This window comes from Nesoenas mayeri (genome assembly GCF_963082525.1).
Source record: "Nesoenas mayeri genome assembly, chromosome: Z".
NCBI classification, from domain to species: Eukaryota; Metazoa; Chordata; class Aves; order Columbiformes; family Columbidae; genus Nesoenas; species Nesoenas mayeri.
Window position 1 is genome coordinate 18,667,246 of NC_137542.1, and position 16,724 is coordinate 18,683,969.

The window sequence follows — 16,724 nt, forward strand, 5'->3', positions numbered from 1 at the left end:
AAAGAGAGCTTACAACATCAGAACTTTCTGTCAAATCTAATTTAGATTCCTCTCCTTGCACTAACCAAATTGTAGCTGATGGACTTACATCTTCAGTTGCTGCTGCAACAACTTGACAAAATGATGGCTGTGAAATGAGTTGTTTTTTCACATTTGCAAGCATAATTTTGAGTAAACTTTCTGCAAATCATCAGCATTGCATTGGTGTAAATGAGGAGACTGTTATCATGTAGTGATATGGGGGACCTACGTTGCAGTATTGTGGAATGAACGTGAACTTAATTAGCTTAGTGTTGGTTATTTATTATTATTTAAAGCTTCTACATTGTCTAACCTTCCTTATCACCTCATATTGTCTGGGCCATTCCAGTTCAGAAGAACCTTGTTTCGGGCTCTGTGATACTGGAGGGACATTGGTAAATATGACTGGTTTTCAGAAGAGGCCTTGGAAATGGTGGAATTGGAGCTCTTGTCCTGCAGGAGAAACTGTGGGACCAGGATTGGTTTAGCCAGAGGCTTCAGGGGCACCCAACAGCATCCCCAGCTTGGAGGGGACAGGAGCGGTTGGAGGAGATGCAGGCATGCTCTTGACAGTGGTGCATGGCAGGGCGGTGAGAGGCAGTGGCACAAGTTGAAACATGTGAGTCTCAGACTGGAGATAAAGAGAAGCCTTTTCCCCAGTGGGACACCCCAGTGATCAGTCTGAGGACCAGGAAGGCTGGGCTGTCTCAGTCCTTGGGTGTTTCACATTGCAACTGCAAGAGGTCCTGAGCAGCCTGATCTGAGCCTATGGCTGAGATTGCTTGGGGCAAGGGTTGGGACCATGGCCTCCCCAGGTCCTCACTAGCCCAAATAGCCCTGCCTTTTCTATGATACATTCAAACTGAATTAAACACTCCTTGGATGAAACAAACAAATGAACAAACAAAAAACAGAAGGACTTTGCACAGTGTTAGCTTTTCTGATTTTTCTGATTCTGATTTTTTTTAATATGGTACTTGTTAGGTTTAACAAGAATTCTTGATGTACTTGTTCATGTAGTATGGGTGAGCATGTAGTAGTAGTGAGAATGAATTATCTCTGGTTACATCTTTACAAATGAAATATATTATAGGTACTGAACCATGAAAACGGAAAGTAGAGTACAAGGAAGACCACTCCTATTTCTGTATGGTGTGTTGGAAATAGATTACTCAGAATATGCAATTTTATTTACAACTGAACATATTTGATTAACATGCAGTGTATTCTCACAACCATTAATGTACCTAATCAGAAGTAAACCAGATTATTTTCCACTTGTAGATGTCTATTTCTTAAAATTACTTTGCCATCTTAGTTCAGAGTAATAGCAGTGCTTTGTGAATATATGTGCTAGTAACTATTACTAATCTTTCAACTTCAGTCAAAATTGTAAGGTATGTCCAAGCAAAAAACACCTGCGGATGGTGCTGCTCTACATGGCAGATGTGTCCATATCCTAATAATGTAATTGATTGAGTAAAATTGCAGCAAGTGTATTGAAGGTGCTACATCAAAAGGATTTAATGAGATGTATGAAAGTGTCCTGCAGTCTCCTTTCTGTTGCCTATGAAAAATTCAAAAGCATTCTGTTTCAGTCTTTTATCTGGTCAGAACAACAATTGTGATCTTGCTCAATTAGTCATGTGATTTAGCTGTTTGATTCAGGGTAGGCAATGGAAACATTTGGTCTTGAATATTTTACCTTCATGGGATGGCCAGCTTCCAAATGCTTAGGAGAAAGCTGACGAAACATTTGTGTTGAATGCTTAGCTTTGTTTTAAAACCCAGCTTGCCTCTTCAACAGGTATTGGAAAATATATCATGAGTGCATTTTTACTAATTTCTGTCATTTTCCTGATCTCATTTATTGTTCTCTGTTTTTGTAGACATGGCAGTTTCTGCCAGTAATATGTTTGTTTTTTTTTTTTTCCTCTCTCTGGCCTTTGCTGTTTGCTTAAGTACTTATGTTTGGCATAAAAATTAATTATTTTCTTCCTGAGGATTTTGAACAGATCTTTACCTGTTTTTCCTGAAAACTTCACTTTCACCACTTTCTCTCCTGGGGGGAACTGGAAGCTTATTTCACTCCTAGCTGGTGTTTGGGATGTGAACAGTTCAGTTTACTAATTCCTGCTGAGAAACAGGAATCTCTCCAGACATATTTCTGTTTTGAGTTAAAATCAGCTTCCCCTGACCAATAGAGTTAAAAAGGTAAGACTTACAAAAATATGAGTTTCAGCTAAATCTGGTAACTTCAGTGAATCATAGAATCATAGAATGCTAGGGATTGGAAGGGACCTCGAAAGATCATCTAGTCCAATCCCCCTGCCGGAGCAGGAACACCTAGATGAGGCTACACAGGAACATGTCCAGGCAGGTTTTTAATGTCTCCAGAGTAGGCGACTCCACAACCTCCCTGGGCAGCCTGTTCCAGTGCTCTGTTACCCTCACTGAGAAGAAGTTTCTTCTCAAGTTCAAGTGGAACCTCTTCTGTTCCAGCTTAAACCCATTACCCCTTGTCCTACCACTGTTTGCCACCAAGAAGAGCCTGGCTCCATCCTCGTGACACTCAACCTTTATATATTTGTAAACATTAATAAGGTCATCCCTCAGTCTCCTCCAGACTAAAGAGAACCAGCTCCCTCAGCCTTTCCTTATAAGGAAGGTGCTCCACTCCCTTAATAATCTTTGTTGCCCTATGCTGGACTCTCTCCAGCAGTTCCCTGTTCTTCTTGAACTGAGGGGCCCAGAACTGGACACAATATTCCAGGTGTGGTCTCAACAGGGCAGAGTAGAGAGGAAGGAGGACCTCTCTCAACCTACTAACCACCCCCCTTCTAATACACCCCAGGATGCCATTGGCCCTCTTGCCCACAAGGGCACAGTGCTGGCTCATGGTCATCCTGCTGTCCACCAGAATCATCCTATTAAACCTCCTACTAACTTTCATGGGAGCACAGTTAGAGAGATATTACATGCATTTTAAAGCTGATCCATAGTGCCTACAATTCACTTCACTGGTGAATATATCCAGCATGTGGCCATTTTTTCCAGTAGGGTTTTGTTGGTGGTGGTGGTTTTGGTGGGTTGCTTTGTTTGGGGTTTCTTTTGTTTGGTTTTGTTTTGGTTTGGTTTTATTATTACAATGGTGAATGTGCACTTTCATCTGTTCCTGTTCCTTGATCACCTGCTCATGTTGATCTGCAACCTGAAAAATTCACAGTGAAAATGTTTAATTTTTTCTTTATTTTTTCTTTTTTTTTTTCTTAGTTACTATTGATTAATAGCTGCTCACATGATTTTTTCTCACCACAAATATATTTTTAATCCACACAGAAAAGATTCAAATTCAACTGAGTTACTAATCTACCTTTCTTGGTTCACAGGAGCAAATAACTAAATGTGGCTGTAACTAAGTTTGAATGCAGTATGAACAGTTTACAAAAACTAATGTATGGAAGGAGGTTGGGTTTTTTTTAAGTTTTACTTTGTTTCATTTTGATTTGTTGTGTTTACCTGTAAAATTTTGCAATAGAGTTGAAAATTTGTAATCTATTCTGTGGGTCATGACTCTGTCTCCCTATGGGAGTAGGTCTGCATGAGAATGTTAAGGTCAGTCATGAGAGTGAAGAGAAAAATAATAAATGAACAAAAATTGTAACCTGATTATTAACTGGATTATTAACTGTGCAATTCACAAATACAAAATTCATACCCTTTCTTGATTTATATTCAACTTGTATTCAATTTGTATTCATTTCCATGTGAGGAATATATGTGTTCTTTGAGAGAGGTTCCAACAACGAATTCACTTGCAACTTTTTCATTTTTCACTTAGTTAAGAGAATCTGGTGTTTATGAACTAGTGATACTGCAGTTTATGAACTAGTGACACTTTCTTATTATTGTCTTACTATTTTTGTCATAATAATTGCCACAATTAAGGAAACTGCAGGTTTGACCATTGTAGGAATGCTATTAGGGTTATAGGCCAAGTGAAAATTACAGTCAAGAACACAAGCTTTAGGGAAGAAATCTTCCAGTTGTTTAGGGAATTAGTGGATGGAACCCCCTGGAAAACTGCCCTCAAGGATAAAGGAGGAGAAGACAACTGGCAGCTATGTAAAGACATTTTTCTTAGAGCACCAGAATTCTTGCTTTCCATTTGCAAGAAATCAGGCAAGTAAAGCAAGAGACGAGCATGGTTAAGGACTTCCTGGTCAAACTGAAACACAAAAGGGAAATGCAGAGGCAGGGAAAGCACAGACGTACAGCCTGGAAAGAGCGTAGAGACACTGCCTGGGAGTGTAGGGCTGGGAGCAGAAAAGCCAAGGCACTGCCAGAGCTAAGTTGGGCAAAGGAAGTAAATAATAGTAATAATGGCTTCTACAGATAGTTAGTCAGAAAAGGAAGACAAAACGATACCATTTATCAGACATCTCTGATAAATGAGATGAGGATCTGGTGAAAACTGACAAGAAGAAAGCTGAGGTACTCAACAATTTCTTTACCTCAGTTTTCACCTGCAGTTTTTTTTCTTGTATCTGTCAAGTCCCTGAATCTGAAAGCAGGGACTGGGGTAATTATGTCCTACTCATCGTAAGAGATCAGGTTTGTGACCACCTGAGAAACCTGAACATACACAAGTCAATAGGTCTCAATGAGATGCACTTTAGAGTCCTGTGCTACCTTGCAGATGTAGTTGCTAAGCTGCTCCCCATCATATTTGAAAAGTCATGACAGTCAGGCAAAGTCCAATGTGACTGGAAGGCCTTTTCCAACCAAAACCATTGTAAGATTCATTCTTTGATTCCGTAATAGTTTTTTAAGATGTTGGTCCCATATATATGTGTGGACATAAGTACATGCAAGTGAAAAGTATTTTATTTTTTTTTTTTTTTATGTTGAAGATTTTTTCGTCCTTTTCTGTTCCCTCAGTATAATTAACAAGTGTGAATCTGCCCACGCTACACCAGCAGTGAACAGAATAACACAGTTTTAAAAGAATTTCAACACCTGACTTTTCTACTAATAAAGGAGTCCAAATGATAGAATTTTGCAAGCTATTCTCAAACCTCAGTGAATTAATTTACATAATTTAAATTAACAGGTCTTAAAAAAGCACATTCTCCCACAGCTCTTGGTAGGTGTCAGGCTCGTAACATAATATAAAAACAGTCTTGGGTCATTAATTTCAAGAAGTGATAAATCATAATCAGGAGCAATGTCACTAATAACCAGCACTTATTAAATTTGAAAAAAATAAAACACTCTGCTTTTCACACAAGGGGTGACTTTCTGGACATAAATTCCTTCAAATAACTATGAAATGCTCTGGGTAATGATGAGTTGCCTGATTTCCAGAGGGAATGTGTGGCATTATAATCTTTGTATTTTGTTTGATGGGGAAAAAAAATAATTAAAAACATATTTAAAAGAAAAAAAAAGTGTTTGTTCTCACACATAACCTTCAGTATTCTTAACAAATGAGAGAAGCTGAGCACACAGTTGGGGAACAGAAAGAAAAAAATACAGTTTTGTAACAGTGAAATATATATACAGAAGCTAATTGACAGAAACCATATTTATGAATTACTGTTCATCCTGCCAGCTATTATGTTCTTCCTGTCTAAAAAGTTTTACTATACTCTGTGAAGGACAAAGTATATGTTAAGACAAGTGGAAAGATAGATGGGATGAATGTGTTCCTGTCTATGTCCCACCAATTGTTTCCAGTCTGATATACCTGCTTAGATTTTTTTTCCATCTCCAGGTCTCTTCATCCAAATTAGACATCATAATGTTCACTGTTTCTGCTCTGAAAGCATTGTAATAATTTCTAGTCTTCCTTTTTTTTTTTTTTTTTTTTTTCATGCAGTTAGAAGGAGTGGCATGAACCAAACCCTTTACACACCTTTGGAGACTGCTGCAGTACACTTAAACTAAACATTTTACAGTGATGTACTGGGGAAGTGCCTGATTTTCATTTACAGTAAAGTTTTTCACTGTTAGAGCTAGGTAAGGTATCTTTAGTGTGAAAGATAGCTTCACAGGTCCTTCTTCACTGATTAATGTGAATTGCAGATAAGACTGTATTTTCTGCTTTGCAATTGATGAAGTCCAGAATAACTGTGCTACAGAGAATTGTAATTTTGCATTGGTTCCAATTCAGAAAGAATGTCATGTTTTGACTTCCCTAAAGATAGTGACATAGATTTTAAACCTCTTCACTTTAGTCTCAGAAAACTTTGTTTACATAATGCTAACATTAAAAAGATCTGTAGCACTGTTTCTGTCATAAATTTCCTAAGTATGGGCACTGATGGCAGTCAGTATGCAGCTGCTGTCTGTAGGCAAATTTGCTATCCGTAGAAAAATTGTCTGTGAGTTTGAGAAGTCTATTCCTGAGTTATTTCATTTAAAAAGTAAAACTTCTTTAGTAGAAACAACAACAACCACCAAAAAACCCATAACATCAACAAACAAACAAACAAAACCCCAAGTTCTGCATCCTACAAGATCATAACAATGATAAATAAGATTTTGAGACACCCTTCAATTATAAATTTGATATTGTAATACTGGCAGAACCTATGGGACTATCATGTGTCTGTGTCATCCACATGTCTATATGTTATCACAAACGAGAGCTTCCAAAGCAAAGTGGCAAAGTAGAAAATAACAAGCAAAATAAACTTATTTCCATAAGTAAATGAATTTTTCAATGCTGTTTGATGTTATACAAATCCTAAACTTTTTAGAATTGTATGTGTAATTATTAGAAACATGGTAGTTGCCCTTCATGAAGGGATAAAAGGATACATACTGTTAGCATTTATTGTATAGTTTACCAAAAGCAGTGACCTTCTACGGTGTTTTTCTTTATGGACACACCTAGAAAACTAGCAGTTTGGTTTTGCCCACAAAATAACTTTAGAGAATATTACACAGACAATCACTAGTAAGGGAGAAATTACACCCTAATCTGCTGCAGTAGGTCTCTTATAAGCAACAGTTGTGGCTGCAGCCTAGTGCACAAGAAGAACACTAAGCAAATGGACTCAAACCTGCTGAGGCAGAGGCAGGTTACAGAGAAGTCAGTAAACCCTGACAAAAGTTACTACTTCTCTACTGAGCAGCAGTATAGTAGTGGCTTTCATAACGATTCTTGATTTTTGTATCATTCTAAACTATGTTTCTTTGTTTTCCACTTCACATTTTACAGAATTATTCCATCCACAAGTGCTTTATCTTAAGTATGTTATAGCTTTTGAGCAAAATCTATGAATACTGTATTTTATGTATTTTTTTGCCTCATTTTGAAAACCTGCATTGAAATTGACAACAGTAATTTTTCTCCATTATTTGATTCCCTCTAAACATAATGTGACATGGTGGTAGTTTGAGTTAGATATTTTATGTCCAGCTTATGTTAGTGGAAGATGCTATTCCAAGTGCTTGAGAGGGCTGACAAAAGAAAAAAAAAATAAAAAAAATCATTAGAGTGGATGAGTAAAAGAATGAAACACTTAGAAAGGGAAAAGAAAATGGATGTGGGAATGATGGAGTTTATTAGCCAAAAGGACTGATTGAAGCTCCTGTACAAGGAAGTGAGAAGAAGTGTATTTAATGAAAAATTATCCATCAGAATTTTTAATGCAAAACCAGGTTTTCAGGAAACAGAAATTTTGTATACTGTGTTTGAGTTACCCCAATAGAACCTTTCTGGAAGTTACAGTGGTGCGTCTCTGACAGGATCCAAGTTCCTTGTTACTTGCCTGAGTTACCTCTTGCAACAAAGTTCATGAAAAATTACATAGCAAACAGTCCACAGTGATACTGAATAAGATGTCCTACTTTGTTTCAGCCTTTTTTGCTCTCGAATATAGCCGTTCAATATATAGGGAGCAAACGTGGTTATCCGTAGGCTAGAAGAGCTGACTGGTAAAAGCTGAACACATTTGAAGGACCTGCCTTATGTTGCTGAAAATCCAAGCTTTATTAACCTTTGGTGAAGCTATTTGGAAGTGGAAAAGGCAAAAGCAGTGGTTTTCTCTGCTGTGCTGTGGACTGATTCTGACCCTCAGAGGGAAGAGCAAGTGATGAGCAGAAAAGACTTCTTTCCAGACATCCATCATCAGGGGGATTTACAGTATGAGTATTTGCCATGGAGGGAGAGAACTGTTGGTATGATGCTACAAAAAGTAGTCTTTCTATTGAGATTTAAAATAGCCTTTTAACTTTTTCCTACTTCTGCAGGCTAAACGTATAAACAACTACTGAATGTGCAGTACCTTAGTCACCTCTGCATAATGACAGATCCTTCAAGACAGAAGAGACAGAAATCAATATTCCTGACTCATCTTTTCAAAAGTGCTGGAGCAAATGGTCTTAATAATAAAGAGAAACAAAAAGTGAAACAAGGATGCTGTGAAATCAGAACCTGATCACCCTGGAAAATGTCAGTACAAAATTAGATAGTCCAAATGAAATAACTCACTCAGTTACCTCTTTGAAACTGAATGCACCATTGTCACACTCATACATTTGTCTGTTATTGATTTGTAAGACAGAGTAGAGGAGTGGAGAAAACTGCAAACAATCAGTTGCATGTGCTCTTTTCAGAATGGATCCTCAGTTCTTCTAAGCCTCCTAATACAAGGTGGCCTTAAAAACAATTTCAATGGCAAGAGAAGTTTCTCTCTGCCTAAGAGCAGGTTTTCTGTATGGTTTGATTTTGTCTTCAGTACAAATCAACATCACAGGCTTTGGTAAATGCCTGTCTCTGCACCGCTGAATCTTACCTGTCAAAACTGCAATAAGCATCCAATAGTAAAAGAATACAAGTTAAAGGATTATTGTCCTAGGCACTCAATGAAGTTATATCAATACACTTTAAAGACAGCCTTGTATCTTCATGGTGTGAATGGATATGAAACTGTTCCAGCTCAAGTTCTGGACCAATTCCTGAATATGACTATCTGAAATGATAAATTACTTTGCCACTAGCAATACAATCCAGAGCTTTCAAGATTTGGGTGGGTCGCAATGCTGGTTCTGGCAGTGATGCTTTCCTGACTATCTTTCTGTGTCTCAGCCATATTGCTTCTATTTTCTCAATCTGCACGCATCCTCCTGCACTTTCTTTTCAGTCATAACTAGTCACAACACTTATTTCAGGCACCTTCAGCCTGTGTACAAGTATATGCATTACAATTAACCCTTCCTTTTCACATGACACAGGTCAAGTATCTTTTTTCTTTTGTCTCTCTGTATGACAGAAACCTTGTTTGGTTGTATGATGAAAACCAAACAAGAGAAGAACTTTTTCTGTGGTGGAGAATGGGACAAATCAGTTACAGCTTAAGCTGATAAAAATTGATTTTTACCTCCCTGAACTGATCCCTAATAAGAATGTCTTTGTAGCTTATTCTCAGTATTACTGTTGGTATCAAGACAATGAATAATGTCCTGCTCGATAGCAGCTCATACTGAAACCATCATTTTAAATGGAAAGAAATAAAGGGAAAATACTGGCTTATACATCTGCCCCTCTAATTAAAAAACATAAAATCATTGTAGGTGATCATCCTTTTAGCTCTGTGTGTGCATACCTGTGTGACCATATAATAAAGTATCTTTCTTTTTTTTTTTTTTCCATAAGCTAATGATACATTCACTAACCTAACTATACTTCTTTTCATCTCTGAATTCTTAATGGATTACTTCCCATATTTAGGTTTTCATTTTATTGGCCATGAACCACTAACTTAGCTCCTAGGCAGTCCAAACTGAAATGAAATGTAGGGGAACAGTTTTTCTGGTGCCTTTTTATCTCTCAGCTTGTATTTTGTAGTGAGTAGAACAACGAAAAGAAGAGACCATGGAAAAGTGAAAACAGGAGATCAGAAGAAAAAAGCGAGAGTAGGCAAAAATGTCTGAAGGGCAATAATAGAAAACAATCCACTAGTATGAAAAGAAATGCACAGAACACACAGAGGAAAGTAAAAGAGACAGAAACTAAATTCAGGAGAAAAAACATACATAAATGATTCTGCTACTATTTACACATAACACTTTGCAATTTTTTTTTTAATTATTATTATATTTTAATTTTTTTTCCCACCTGCAATGGTTTCCATCTATAGAAGGCTTTCATATAATCCCTGTAAATATGCTGGTTACTGGGATATTTTCAATATGTTATTGTTGTCTTGAGGTATAAATGAAATTTCATCCTTTGAAGTTCATTAGGAACAGGACAGATCAGATCTTCTGTTCATGCAGAATATCATGAATCCATTAACTACACTGATACCTACCCTTGAAAATTTATGAGAAATTATTTCTATTTTTCTATGGGTCATCTTGTGTCTCAGATGAGACTACATGTAGTTATCTCCTAGATAACTATATTTCGATTAAAAATTAAACTTCAGACAACTTCAGATATTCCAGTGAAATAATTGTATTAAGACTGATTATTTGTATGACAAAAACACTGTGTTTGGTGAGTCAAGGGGGATCACTTAATATTCTGTAAATAGTCTTTCTTGCACATGTAAAATAGTCAAGGAAATCTTCTGTATATGCAACTGCCTGACTGGTCAATCATCACAGTAAGCAACTGACAATCATTCATACATTTTTACACAAATCAAAATACACCATTTTCCATTTATTTTGACCATGATTTTTAAACAGCTGTTTTTTAAATCTAATTGAAACACCAAAGTCTGGTATAATTTGCCTTGAACACTTTTGACTCTTGGTAGCTCTTGAGGACTAGTCACACTGCACTTATGGGACAAAAGCTTTGAAACATCTAAAGGACAGGAAAGGGGAAGTTTACCAAATGTTTCAGATCTTTCAGAAGTTTCAACTTTCTGTAGAAAGAATGATCAAATTGTATGAGCATAACCACAAAACACTCCATGGCTTTTTGGTAGTTCTAATGACAAGCACTGATTCATGATAAATAGTCTTGCCGGATATAGTTAAACAAATTCACCCCATACTTCCTCATCTAGAGACTTCTTCATTGTTAAATGCAGAACAGAAATGAATGTTCCCTGATAATAGGTCTTATTTTAAAGGAGCAAGAACAACACTGCCAACCACTATTTCTTACTGTCTGTTCAGAAAATATAAACAGTTATTTTCTGTCTTTTCCTTATTTGTACAGATAGTAGAGTATTTTAATATTTATGCTACATATAAATATAAACATAAACATAAATATAAATACAAATAAAAAGTTTTGTAAGTTTGTGGTGTGAATACAAGAAATAAATTTTTATACTTTGGAATCCACAAAGCCACCATGGTTAACATTCAAGGCTCCATTAATTTCTCTCCTATGGAGTTAAGATTTTGTATTTTTAGGTATTCTTTGTTTTGAGAAGCTGTAATGCAAGGGAAGTAATACAAAACCAGGTTTTAAGTAATGCTTTACATAATGAAGATGATTACATAAACATTTGACCATTCCATCTCTTTCTTCATAGAGAGCCAGACACTGACAAAGGATTTATTTTTCCTTTAAATGCAATCTACTGTAGGGCTACAATGTATTTTCATTGTCTGTGTTTCCATAAACCAATATAAGAGAGGGACTAAAATATGTCATGAGGCTGCACTTCACTCTACTTTAGGCCATTTAAGAAAATGTGTGATATACATCCTATAAATTATATTATTAAAAAAACCAAAGGTTAAACTGGAAATATCAGCTGAGCAGTATCATCTTTGCCTCCTCATAGTAGACAAATACTTCTAGTAGTTTCTCACCTGTTAATTGTATTTGTGTCATTGTTCCTTGGCTCAAATAAATTCAAGAAAATGTGCTTTAAGCAATGCAGATTTCAATTAAACCACATTTTTAATAGTATATTTTAAAGCAGCTTGAGTTGAATTCTGTCAAAACTTTGTATCACTTAGCATTCTTAGCTTTGCCATTTTGCTCATAATATATTCTAATTGCTGAAATTAGATAAGCAGAGAAACATGTCTAAGTTGAAAAAAAAAATGTGATACTTATAATGTTATCCAAAATATTACAGTTTACTACACTGTACTGATGCCTTCCTTTAAATACAATATATAACATACAGCAACATTCCTTTCTACAGGAGCTTGGGGGTATTCATCATACTTTGATGATGAATAACTAGAAAGCATTTCATGCAGAGAGCAAATAATTATGGTTTTACCTAAAACCACAATCAGAAAAAGAATCTATGTTTTAAAATATCTCAAACCGTATTGACTTCAACAGGTGTTTACCTGTGAGATCAGAGCAACTTAAAGTTTCTCATGTAATAATGTCTGCTTTATAGCCTATGGAACATTTTAATAAAGCAAGAAATGAAATTAAATAGAATCATCTTCCATAATAGCTTCCTATTATATGGTATCATACCTGCCTGTTTGCTACTGTCTCATGAGTAACTGAACCCTGTACTGTACTGTTATGGTGCATCCCTGCTGGGTCTATTGCCCTCTTAGGACTGAAAAATCATGTTATGTTTTTTATTGCTCTCAGCCATCCCAGCTCTCTTTTCTCTGGCGCAGTATCACAGGGATATCAGATTAAACCTCTGTAGAACAAACCCTTATTCCCTGTTTTAGCATCTCTTCATCATCTGATGTAAACCAATTTGTACAAGTTTTTAGTCCTCTTTATAGTGTTTTTTTTATATACTGCACAAATCCTTTGGCTACCCAAACTGTTTGAAAGAAGGCATTAAACTTGCCACAGAGTAAGGCCAATTCTGTACTTCAGGGGTAGTACTCTGGCATGTCTTTCCAAGGCAAGTCCATGGCCTTGGGGCTGACTTTGTGTAAGACTTCTGGATTCCTGGATGCATAGAAGAAAGAGAAAGAGATAAAACAACTTCCAACCAAGTTATCAGTGTGCAAAACTACTCCCTGACTTTCCCTAAGTTGATTTTGATCACTCTGCAGATGCTCCCAAATGCAATGCAAGGAATTATTAATTACATTTAGTTTTAAACCACTCCAATTAATTATTATTATTAATTAAATGTTATCAGCTTGAAAGAATGTGGTGGACCTGCTTGTTTTAGTGAAAACTTACAATATGGTGATTAAAAGGTAAATTTTTAAATTAGTGAAAACAGTACAATAGCTTTGTTTCTCTTCATGGCTGTGCATGTACTGTGCATGTATTATTTAGTGGTTCTGTGTCTCAGTTCCACAGCTGTAAAAAATATTCCTTTCCATTATGATTATAAGTTCTTTAACAATTAAATTGCCTTACTAGGTCTTTGTTACCAAGGGACAATGGGCTTAAAAAAAAAAAAAAAAAAAGGGGGAATTTCAGTTCAGAAACTCAGAATGACTGAAGCTTCAGCAACACTTTGAATCGCTCTAGCTATCACTTTGAAACACTCTAGCTATAGCCTCACATTTTCTTTTTCTGTTCTTTTGGGGGTTTTCCTTCTAACTTCAACTTTTTTACAGTTGTATACTTTCACAGTTTTCTCCTATTTGTCAGAAGACAAGTAATTGAATAATACAGGCAAATACAATTTCTCCGGTTTTTCAGAGAAAATGTAAAAGAGTGCACACATAAACTACATTTCTTTCCCTAAAAGCTGAGAAAAATTATTCCTCTGACATTGTGTAATCTAACTTCTGTGAGGGTAGAATTTAAGTTATTCTAAAATTTGAGGTCTTAACTCATGTTTCAATCTGTTACTTTAAGTCTAGAACAAGGAAGAATGTTTTGATCAGCCTGTTTTTCTTTCAGAAGAGTAAACCTCATCAATATCAGAAGAAACAATGTAACTGCAAAAAATATAAAGTGAAAATGGACTTTTTGAGGATTATTTTCACTCTTTGATAAATAATGCCTATTATTTTCAAAATCTAACTCTTGCAAGTATGAAATATCTGCATTTAATAGCAGCAAAACAAGAAAAAAAAATGTTAGCTGATGCGAGAAGAAAGAATATTATGTCCTGCATAAATTTCAACAGAGATCAGGTAAAACCAGTTTCTGTTAGTAAACTGATCCTGTGAGTTTTTCATCTATTGATAGCAGAATGTAAGAATGTTGAAAATCCTATGTTTATGAGAACATACCAGCTTAAATTAAGCAACAATATTTTTTCCCCACATAAACTTGGAATCCATACCTACTCCTACTGCAGTGAATTGTTAATCTTTCATTTATTGCCATATTAACAGGGTTTGGCCCTTAAGCCTTGTGTGTTAACTGACAGTGTAGCAGTCAATCATTTCCTAGGGCACTAGTAGAAATACCAGTAAGAGTTCCGTTGACAGAAAGATGTTTTTTAACTTGTCACTTCCATGACACAGAACAGATTCTGCTGAGTAAAAAATAACTTCCCATTTTCACCACTGTAAGCTGAAATTCAAACATCCACAACAAGAGTAAATGAGAAAGGAAAAGGAGAGTCTTCTGTCTGTTAATCATTAGCTGTATGGATCAGGTTAAAAAACTCAAAGTTTAGGAAAGAATGAGAGATTACTGCCCTTCTTGAAGTTAAGAATGGTTCTGATTAAATAATCTGTAATTTGGACACAGCTGATTTTTTTTTCAGGTTCTTGGCTCGGTATTCAACTATGGAATAGAAGAAAATGAAAGCATTGGGAATATTTTCCATTTTTTTGTTTTTCTTTTTTTACACTTAGCTTCATATAAAAAACATATCTATGTTTTCATTTGTGCAGGCTTTTAGCAATATGAACCAGTTATCCAGATGTTAGAATCAAATGTTCGGAATGACCTGTGCCAACAAAAGTTGCTTTCATTGTAGAGAAAAGCAAGGTTGAAAAGAGGTGAAGGAGGCTTGATTAAAGACATCTTTCATCTGTCTTTCTGATCTGATTTGAGCTTATTTAAGGAGTGATCCTGGATCAGGTAATATCTACAAGTGCATATGTGTACGTATCCATACCAATATACTTACCTGTACATATAAATGCATATACATATTTACATGTGTTCTACTGAATCATCATGATGTCTCTTCATTGTACTTACTCTAGAGAAAAGATGGAGAAGCAGTGGCCAACTGAAGTTCCTGTCATAACCAACTTATTAAAAAATAAATAAATAAATATATAAATTCAAATATTCATAAAAACCCATGCAGAAGATGTCAAATTTATGTGAAAGTGCTGAGTCTACTTAATTCTTGTAAATGAAGCTGAGATATTTGTTACTGTTGTTTAGACTTTTTGGGGGAGACTTCATGTTTTTAATATTTTAGATTGAAGTTTATTTGACTCTAATTTTATACTGCATTGTTCTTTAGTCAAATTTCCAATAATTTTAGATAGCCCATTCAAGTCACAGCAATGACAGTGTATGGACTAGAATGTTTCTTCAGTCAAAAACACATACCACATATTAACTTATGAATATCTGAACACTCAGTAAAAACAATGTAAATTCATATATTATTTGGTAAAAAGGAAGCCAGATGGAAAACAAATGCAAAACAGTTTAACAATTGTGTGTTACAGCTAGGTTTAGTATAATCTATTAATCACTTTAGTGCCTCAAAATTCAGACCATCTTGATATGTTGAGCTAGGTATGTATTTCCAGTACAAAGTTGTGTATAGTTAATTTGTTCTGCATATGTACCATGTTTGTTTGGTTTGATTTTTCTCTAGTCCTGAAACATTTGTAAAACGTCTGTCTTCAGCTGTATTCTGGCATTATTTCCTTTGATGTTCTTCAGCAAGATCAGCAGTCCTATAATACAATGGACTGATATTATTGGTTGTTTTTTTTTCTTTTTTTCCAAAAATAATATTTTGTAATACTATTCACATATGCTTCATGTTGCTTAGTGGCATAACCAACTATTTTAAATGATGTATAGTGTAGGACAAGCATTCCTTTAAAGAAAGGACAATTCTGCACTGAATCTGCTGGCTTTCTGTCATGTAGCAAAGCCTTGCAGATCAGAATTTGTATTACCCAAAACAGTCAGATTGTTGTTCACAAGCCGGAAATTACACTGGTTTGTTGTTTGGTTGGTTGGTTGGATTTTGTATGTTATGTAAATACAAATTTAATTGGAACCAGATAATAAACCTCCATCCTCTTTAACTTTTAAGATAAACTTATACAAAACATAATGGAGTTTTCATAACTGCATCTGATGATTGCTCTAAAAATAGAAGTGTGATGGAAAAAAGTTCCAGTGTGTGAATCACTCTTTTAATTTTCTGTTCATTATTTTTTCTGCTATCTGCAATGAGTCTGCAGACAACTTAGCTTTTTTTTTTTTTTCTTTTTCTAATATCTCCTGTTTCAAGAAAACGTTTCTTAGCAGATCTTTTTTTTTTTATAATTGCAGGGGTTTTGTGCACTTTACATTGTCTGTAACACTTGCAAATATTCTGAACACAGCTAACTAACACCTGTTGTTAACTAATTATTTCAGGATGAAAAGCTTGCTTTCTGTGTCTTGTAATAGTACCAAGTAAACTCTAAAGTGTGAAAATCCTTTGGGACTTAAAAAAGAAATTAGTTCAGTGATTTCCAAAACATAAGAGAGGAAAACTTCATTTCATTTATTATATTTCATTATACAATTATGACTAGCTCACTTTAAAGCTTTTTCAGGTCCTGGCTTCCAATCTACTATTTGAAATTAGAAATGTGAGTGATTTGTCTGATATGCATTGATAATT